Raw genomic sequence first — 9,060 nt, 5'->3', positions numbered from 1 at the left:
AGAAACCCATGTAGTAACAACAGTATTTTCAGTAGTATTGAGCACTCTCCTGTCGTCACGACAAAGCCAGTTCTGTCGCAACAACAGTGAACTTTACAATACTACAGAAAAATCTGTCGTAACGACAGAACGACAAAAAGAAATGTACGTTGGGACCAGCTTTGTCGTATTTTTTGACTGGGTACCCCTATCCTTTCTTGCTATCGCTCCCCACTTTCTTTCCCGCTCCCTGTGCTCTGCCTGTCCATTTTTTTCACGCTGGCCGCCGCTCAGGTGCTTCAGGTTTCGATGGCAGATGCCGCGGCCAGCAACATCTTTTCCTTCCTTTGTTATTTTGTTGTAGAGAGCCACTAATAATAAAAGCGCAGAAAAAGAAGCTATTTCCTTCGCTTACGTTGTTCCGTATCACTTGTGAACGGGCTTGTCCAGGCTGCCAAGAGAAAGAAAGTAAATGTCACGCTTGATGTTTTTTTTAGATCTGAAGTTCGACGAGTTGAACACAGGGAGAGGCATCTGCCTGAGCAAAATTCAGACACCACTGTATCACATGTCAAAGGGATCACTATTTGAACCATGTACGGCGCCCAGAAGACTTGGTTCTCCTGACGCCTGTAGTTTTAACCGCGTATACGCTGCTTTCGGAAGCTTGGAAACAATAATGATAGCAGTTGCAACAGAATTAGATGAAAACATGTGGGGTTTCGTCCTGTTATTTCATTTCCCACCACAATCTTCCTGCGCTCTAACTGATAGTTTAGGGAGTGCACGTAGCTATGGGCTGATTATTGCCGTTACGGTTCGTAATGCAAGAATCCCTTTATAATGCGAAGGTCAGGCAGCTCGGAATCTTAAAAGAACGTTGCAAAATTACTGCGTAGGCGGCATTCAGCTTACAAGTTACACCGGAATGATAGATCATTAAAACCGATGAAATAGCGCTGCATGTTGTATCGTAAGCATTTTTTTGACGTCTAACTACACCTAACGCTACTGCTGTGTTCTCATTGTTATTTCAGCGTTCCGGTCACAATAATATAACATTACGAATTCTAAGGGACATTATAAAGTTAGAAAAGTGGCTGTGGCTCGACTCAGCTGAGCCAGGCTATACAGAGCGAAAGCTCTGTTAAGCAAGGTTAGACACGGTTTAGCTTTGGTTATTTTTATTGCTTCAAAACTTCAGCGAGAGCAAATTGTTTCAGCCAGAGCAAATCACGTGATGCATCACGTGCCACAAGTGCAGGAGCGAGCGTGCAGAGCTGCCGTGGGCGGAGAGGCGGACGTGACTGCCAAGCGCGCAGCTGTGGCGAGAAGGTGAAGATGAAGATCGAGGCACCAGCCACGCACGATTTTGCACATGTGGCGCGCCTCCCGTTAGGGGTCAAATCTAAGAGGCACATGACCTTCAGGCTCAGAATGAGAGGAGTAGAGCTTTTCGCTCCAAAATATTGGAGGAAACACAAGCTTAGCCTTAATGGTAATGCGCGATAGCGTTAATTTCAAGCATTGTGACTCGAGACAACATTTGTTCGTGCACTATTGGTTTTCTCCAAGTTGCAGAATTTTACACCTAAATATATCATATGGTGCTTGCCGGGGCTGTATATACAGCCCGAAAAGTTGACTACGAAACTTTGCTGATTACCCGTTCAGTAAAGAAATCCAAGGTTCGGCGTGATCTCGTCTAGCGAGGGAAGGTCATTGCGATTTGCGAAAAAAAAACGTACATTCGCCAAAATTTTCACAGACGAAAAACCACTGACGTTTCGGCTTCCATGCCGGTGCCTTGATCTCAAGCAGTGAAGAAACGGGTGGATGTATCAGGGCACACACGTAGGGGCGGCGAAACGCCAAAGGATTTTCGTTTGTGCAAGTTCTGGCGAATGCACAGGGTCAGCCAAAAGTTCACAGGCCACAGGGTCTCTTTTCGAGCGCTATAGAGTAGTTACGACACCCCCTAAGAGAAAATATTCTTCAGAGCATTGGAGGAGTATCATTCCCACCTCTGAACATCTTCATGCATTTATTGATATCATAAGTGGCAGGATATGCCGCTGAAAAGAAGACTCTGTGGCCAGGGAACTTTTGGCCAACCCTGTACGTCTTTAACGCGATGGCGTTAAGTGTCCTGTTCAGAGGAAAGCTCAGCGGCAACGTGAGTGAAAAATCCCCAGCGAAATCCCCAGCAACAACTTTGTGACGTCATCATAAGCTTTCATCAGCTGAAGATGACAGTGAAACTAATAATTAATCGAGAGCGAGAGAGAGTAATGTGGACTAGCGTAGATTAGTTGGTGGATTAAGGTTAAAGAGTGGGTCAGACTAGTATAATCTCATATGATAATAAAATTGAAGGTATGAGAACATTCAAGTCCACAGATTTTCAAATTTGGCAGGCGAGGTGGGGGGGGGGGGGGGTGGTGGACGCCACGACCAATCAGGGAATTTCGTTATGGAGAAACTGGGTGTTGTTTTTCAAGATGATAACCTAATTTTTATCGCACTAGTAAGTTGTATCTCACAGATAAGCATGCAGCGTTGGGAGTAGACACTTCTGTTCGTTTCTGCGGATGGTTTATGGTTTATGGGGTTTAGAGTCCCAAAGCGACTCGGGCTATGAGGGACGCCGTAGTGCAGGGCTCCGGAAATTTCGACCACCTGAGGTTCTTTTAACTTGCACTGACATCGCACAGTACACGGGCCTCTAGAATTTCACCTCCATCGAAATTCAACCACGCAGCAAGGATCGAAGCCGCGTCTTTCGGGTCAGCAGTCGAGCGCCATAACCACTGAGCCACCGCGGCAGCCATTTCTGCACTCTCAACAAAAAGAAGTAAAAAGGAAGTAAGTTGTCCTCTAGCACAATCCCTTTGCTCTAAACCTTTGCTCTAGAGGACAGCATACTCCTATTCCCATATAGGCGCGTTCGTGTTTCGAGTGTGCGGATGCGGCAGGCATACTGGATAATGTATAGAACATTCGATGTGGCGCGGGATCAAGGCTCGATGTGGCATAAAGAAAAGAAGGTTCCACCGACATTTTCTCTGAGAATTGCGATCGGAAAGTACCAGGGCGGGGAACATACGCCTTTGGTCGGGTAGCGGTGGTGACGACGTGGCCGGCAGTGAAGAACTAGATGTACTGCTTGCCGCCGTGCCGGAGACAGCTACGCCGGGGTCAGCTGGGCGTGAGGAACTGAGGTCGTTTCCTTTCAAATGTTCATGTTTGGCGGCTGAGCAGTGGAAAGAAAAAGCAGTGTGGTGCAGTTCAGGACATACGATATGGTTTGCAGCCCTAATTCTTGATTTTTCGTTTCTTCAGTTGAAACAGCAGAAGAAAACGTCAACGACATATCGTGAAGAGAGCCGGCTGGCTAGCCGCACAAAAAACTCAAATATTTTGTTGCTTGGCTAGGTACCATGTTAAGAAAAAAGAGTATGCACCGACGTTACCGTGGGCGCCATTTAGTGGTACATGTAGCATGACGATAGCCTGCAGGCATATGATGATTGGCTTATCGCCGGCTGCACCGGTTCGCACTGCCGAAGCTGTGCACTGGACCACAAAATGGCGCCCGTGATGTCACATTAATACCTAGAATACGCACTTCCTTTATTGCGTATAGACAGGAAGATTTGCTTAATCATGTATCTGCCGCTTTTTCAAAATAAAAAAGAGAATATCAAAGTATGTCAGTTACATTGGATCAGCGATGAGGACGGCATAGTCTGCGAATAGTTTATATTGGCGCTAAGAATTTAAACATTCATCATTTTCTAACCGGAAATGGTTTATGGTTTATAAGGTTTAACATCCCGAAGCAACTCAGGCTATGAGGGACGCCGTAGAGAAGGCCTCCGGAAATTTCTAGCACCTGGGGATCTCTAAAGAGCACTGACATCGCACAGCACAGGGGCCTTTGGAATTTCGCCTCCATCAAAATTTGACCGCCGCGGCCGGGATCGAGCCCGCGTCTTTCGGGTCAGCAGCCGAACGCCATAACCACTGAGCTGCTGTGGCGGCACCTGGAAATAAAGCTTTCTTTCCTCCCGCCAAATGTATGTACAAGCCAGGGTATAAGCCCAGCTCACTGCTTCCCAGAAGGTGAACTGAACTATCGGTTGAATTCATATTACCGCTTTGAGAACAACACAAGAAAAAAAACGCGTGGGCATGGGGCAGAGAACAGGCTCGCTCCAATGAGCCCGAAATCCTGCTCTAAAAACTGCAGGTGTGGACTTAAGTCTGCTTAGGTGCAGCAATGCGAAAGCATTTCTCTAACTGCGCATCCTTCCCTCTTATGCGCGTCAGCCATTTCACCTCTGTCATCTCGCCTACGCACGCGCGATCTGGTGGACCAGCGCCGTACATTGTGATGGAGGGTTTCAGTGGATGCTGCATGATGGCGCTAAGACTGCACTCCAAGCACGGATCTAATTTACCGGAAACGTACATCTGTAATTTATATGCTCATAATTACTCATGTACGGCTGAGTACACATCACGAAGATACGTTTCTGAGACATCTGTACCTTCACTAGTCTCGCGTTTATTCAACTTCAAAAGTTGATCGAACTGTCGTGGCGGAGTAGAAGCATTCCCGTCTTGCACGTCGAATGACCGGGTTTGATTATCACCCGCGCCGTCGTTTTCTTTTCATTATAATTATTCAGTTCATGCGTACATGCGCTGTCAACAACTTCCGTCCACAGAGACAGTCCACAGCTTCCGGTGACGCCGCTCGTGAGACAAGAAATGTTTCCGCATTAAAGGACTTGAACTGATTTGATTAGTATCGCCTCCGCACAAGCACTGGGACGAACAGGCTGATACCCGAGCGGGAGATCGACCGAATTTGGCGATAGACCGAAATATATTGCCTAAGGTCGGTCTAGAAAGGACCAGAGTTCTATCAGCCGTTTCCAATATTGGGCCCATTACCTGCGCTGCTTGGACGACGGCCATCTCAGGTTTTCCGCTAGCCACACTGTCTCATCCACAGCCGGGAATCTTCAAGAATAAATTCACCGCACCACTGCGTGCCATGATGCCCTATGTAGAGATTCCAATCTATAGTGCTGTCAGCTAATTCGGATCTCGCACCGTCAATGGTTACGCTGCTCGTTAGACCTCTTTGTTCAGAAGCACCGTCGTACAGCTTCTCAGCAAAGTCCACTGCCAAGGTTGCTTGCTTTTAGGGAGGTGAACTGGCTTACAGAATGACCTTGTAAATGAACTTGGTGAATCATTATTCATATGAAACTGCCATTACCTTCAGTTTGTGTTGATACTTGTCTTCTTTGCTTGACAGGAAGCATAGGCTAATCGAAGGTAGCTGGGAGAGGCCATCGTTCCATGGACTTGGTTTGGCGTTAGCCCTGATAAAGATTCTGTAGATGACGTAGATTTTGAATGGGGTACCAACGTGTGTTGTTGCAAGGGGCAATATATACGAGTACTGCGGCAACAACTCTGTAATAAATGGCATTGGCTTTAGTGACCGTTAAATATACATGTAAGGGCGCAGGAGAACAGTGGATCGGTGTTCTGCGTTTTTTTTTAAAAAGCATGTAAATGCGCCGTTTATCTTGTATAAGTTAAAATTATTTACAATTATTAACAATTTTCGTTGTGCAGTTTATTTAGACAAATATAGGGGGACAATGTGCACAGGTGCAGACAAGTAAACGGAGGCCATTATTCCGCTATAAGTTCAATTATGCCTTCTATTTTGAGAAATGAAACATTCCTTGTCCTTAAGAAAGCGTACTAGCGTCCACTACCAGCATGTGCCTATACTGCAGCTGAGAGTTTCAATGAGGCAACGCGTGATAAAACGTTAGAAGCCAGTAGCGTGCCCCGTTTACTTCTGTCCGCCACCTGTACATCATATTTATGCAGTTCCCCATTTTCAACGCAATTGATAAAACGGCCGGCAAGCTTGCGAAATTGCTTCTAAGGCGAAGGTTTTCGGCTGGTCGTGAAGCAACTTTCGCATCGCTCTCCGCACGCCTCTGCAACGCGCCGTCTGCGATGTATGCGTGAGCAGACGACGGTCATACTGCTGTCTGTGCAGGCACGAGTCGTGTGGGTACTCCTGTGGTCACACATCCGCAATTTGAGCTCGATCACTGCTTTTGCTTGAGAGCTACTGCCACGTAAACGTATCCGCCGTGCTAGCAGTTTGCACCAAGAATGAGCACAGTGCAGTGATCCGATTTCTCCGGTTGGAAAGGTGCAGATCAGGCTTTCCTCCGACTTTAATAGTTCGGGGTGCTCAAGGATGCTTTGCAAGATAGATTATTTTGCACAAGCCTAGAGGAGCGGGAAGCGGTGCAAAGTGGCTTTACTACCATTTGAGAATCTTCTTGGAAGGAATATTGTGGCTCGATGAACCAAGCGCATTGAAAAAGGAGAAGACTACGTAGAAACATGGTGGGCGTGTTGTACACCTAATAGTGGGTAAAAAGGGTTGGAGGATTCCTGTGCTGCGCCTATGAGTTGACGCGATAGCGTGCGCCATTTGGTGCGTCATCTGAAACCGATGTGACTCTTTAGGTTTTGTTTTTACAAGATTCTTTTATTAGGACGACAATATACACCGATAATTATTATCACCAGATATTGGCTGTCAATTGTGGCCAGTATGACACCTTGGAACGCTTTCTTTTTAATTTTTTCAGTCAGTTAATTGATGAATTACACACTAATTTTTTTTAATTATCATCATCAAGCATTGGATTTTTTTCTGAACATTTTGACATCTTTGAACCCCCTTTTCTAATTCTTTCGTTTTTCATTTCTATATTTAATCAATTAATCAGTTACAATGATTTCATCAACTCGTCATCGCATATGACACCAATCATCGCCAATCACTAGAAACACAAATTACCCTGGTACGATTTTTTTTTTTATGAAACCCCCGATTATTTCCGACACGCAGTGCACACTACTACTACGCCGACGGCTTTTCGACCCAACGGGCTGTATATGCTATCGCGTAATAAATTGCAGAACGAAAAGCGCAGATAACTTTTTATTAATACTGGTATTATTTGCCCCTTGAATCTACTATGCGGTGATTCTGAGGACTCTTCATAGTTGGACTATCATTCAGAATGCTTGTGTAAGCTAAAATGTGCGACATTCTTAATAATACCATCTGTACCAGCAGCTTCTTGCTTTACCTTCCAGCACATATTCCTCTAGAAAATAAATTTAAACCTCATTTTAGTTTTTACAATCTGAGAAAGCGACCGCCGATATCATTGCGCTACTATCGTGACAGCATCATACCGTGCAGTGAACAGTATTCCGATTAGTTACAGCACGCCCGGACGGACAGCCCGCGCCGCTCGCCAAATAAGGCGGCCTGTAGGCATTTTTCCTGTTCTCACCGCCAGGTGTCAGCAGTAGAAGAGTCAGGACGATCAGGAAGGCGAGCATGGTGCAGACACTGCAGGTTGTGTAAACCAATGCGCCCAGGCTGAACCTGCGATGCACGCCAGGCAGGCAGGCAGGCAGAAGGGAAGGAAAGAGAGAGAGAAGGAAGGAGTGAAAGAAAGAAAAAAGCTCAGTTGGGTCCATGTGCACTGAGCTCGTTCGTGGGTTAAACTTACATTTTTGTTTGTGATAACGGTAGTTCACTGTGCATCAAGTTTTGTCCCTGCTTATACCATTTTCTCAGTCGGACAGGAGGCTGTTTCGACCCTAAATTCAGTTAGTTTAGAAGAACTTCTTGCTGGGCTAGTTAGTGCATTACTTTGCATTACTTTGTCTCTTTTGAATGCGCAACGTGGTTTTTCAAAACTAAGTTCAGTTGCACGTTACTTATTCCATTCGTCATACCCTCCAACTAAAACTTCGAGTTCCACGCGCAAGCGAATGAGAATGACAGCACAACTTCCCTCTTGGCATACTTACACTGGGTCTGCATTATCTGGAAATGTTTTTTTAAGAAGGCAATATTTTGAGACGAGAGGCCGCGGTCGTGCTCTTTGCATCTTACCTTCTTTGCCGGCAGGAGCTGAACTTGTCGGATCTTCCAGCGCTGCGTTTCAGAGGTAAGAGTAGTTTGTGATCAGACTACAGTAGGTCTTTCTGTTTCATAGCGGAAAATTTTGTAGTTAAAAAGTTGGAATATTTTTCTTCGTGCGTCAATGCGGCGTGTTTGGTTAACGTCGGTTTGTTGTGTTTTAATTTTTTTGTTTTACGCTTTTTGCGTTTATTTGCGCAGTTCGATAAAAGTGCACATAGCAGAAGCGATGTTAACTGCAGTTACAGCCACATAATCCTTTATTTTACATTGCACTGAAGAAAACAATTTACCTGACCTAGTCGCGGTGTGCCAGCGGAAACGACAGGTGATGACACCTTTCAGTCCTATTTCGGTTTTTTTCAGCTTATAAAGGTCGTTTTTCTGTTAGAGTAGCAAACTTATCTTCATAGAGTGGCGATCCATCAATGTAGGCTAACTCTAATATGTCCCCATTGTACATTTCAAAGGGCTTTGGAACCTGCATGGGCGGTGCCCATCAAGACCGTTAGGTTGGGTTTTAACGCTGTCACAAACTCAGGGTTCAATGAAAAGAAGACCTCATTGCGAGTGAATATGTGATAGGACCAGCGGATAGCATTGCGATAGAACCAGCGGCTGTTCCTTATTAGGTGTTTAGAAGCAACACATTGAACATGCGTAACACTATGAGGTTCTTCACGGCTGACAGCGGTTTTTCCAAATGTGTACGAATAATAGGGCGTCAAGCAGTGAAAGAACCAAATTTGTGAAAAAAAATGATATAACAGCACCGTCACAAGCGGTCGGTCCAATCACGGCGCTCAGTTTTGTGACGTCGTTCTTGACTTCAGGCGGCGCTAATTTAGAGAAACACAATTGGCGCGAAACACAACTTTGTAGATGATGTCAGGACGGCGCGAAAGGAAGGAGGACGAGAGAGGCACAAAAACACAACAGGACAGGCGCCAACTTGCAACGGAGGATTATTCGCCCAAACCGTTACATTTTTTGAAGCACTCGAGCCGTATCACTGTAGCCTA

At 45.7% G+C, this 9,060-nt stretch overlaps 1 long non-coding RNA gene across 1 annotated transcript; it reads right to left on the bottom strand.

The window, feature by feature from the left end:
- Window positions 1–377: 377 nt before the first annotated feature.
- Window positions 378–7,990, bottom strand: LOC144102387 (uncharacterized). Its single transcript, XR_013308202.1, has 4 exons — window positions 7,927–7,990; window positions 7,401–7,495; window positions 3,086–3,232; window positions 378–430 (listed from the first exon to the last, which is right to left on the bottom strand). It is a non-coding gene; the product is annotated as an uncharacterized LOC144102387 (long non-coding RNA).
- Window positions 7,991–9,060: the final 1,070 nt, after the last annotated feature.

The sequence above is a fragment of the Amblyomma americanum genome, chromosome 8, assembly GCF_052857255.1.
Source record: "Amblyomma americanum isolate KBUSLIRL-KWMA chromosome 8, ASM5285725v1, whole genome shotgun sequence".
Classification (NCBI taxonomy): Eukaryota; Metazoa; Arthropoda; class Arachnida; order Ixodida; family Ixodidae; genus Amblyomma; species Amblyomma americanum.
This window is presented reverse-complemented; position numbering and strand designations above follow the sequence as displayed.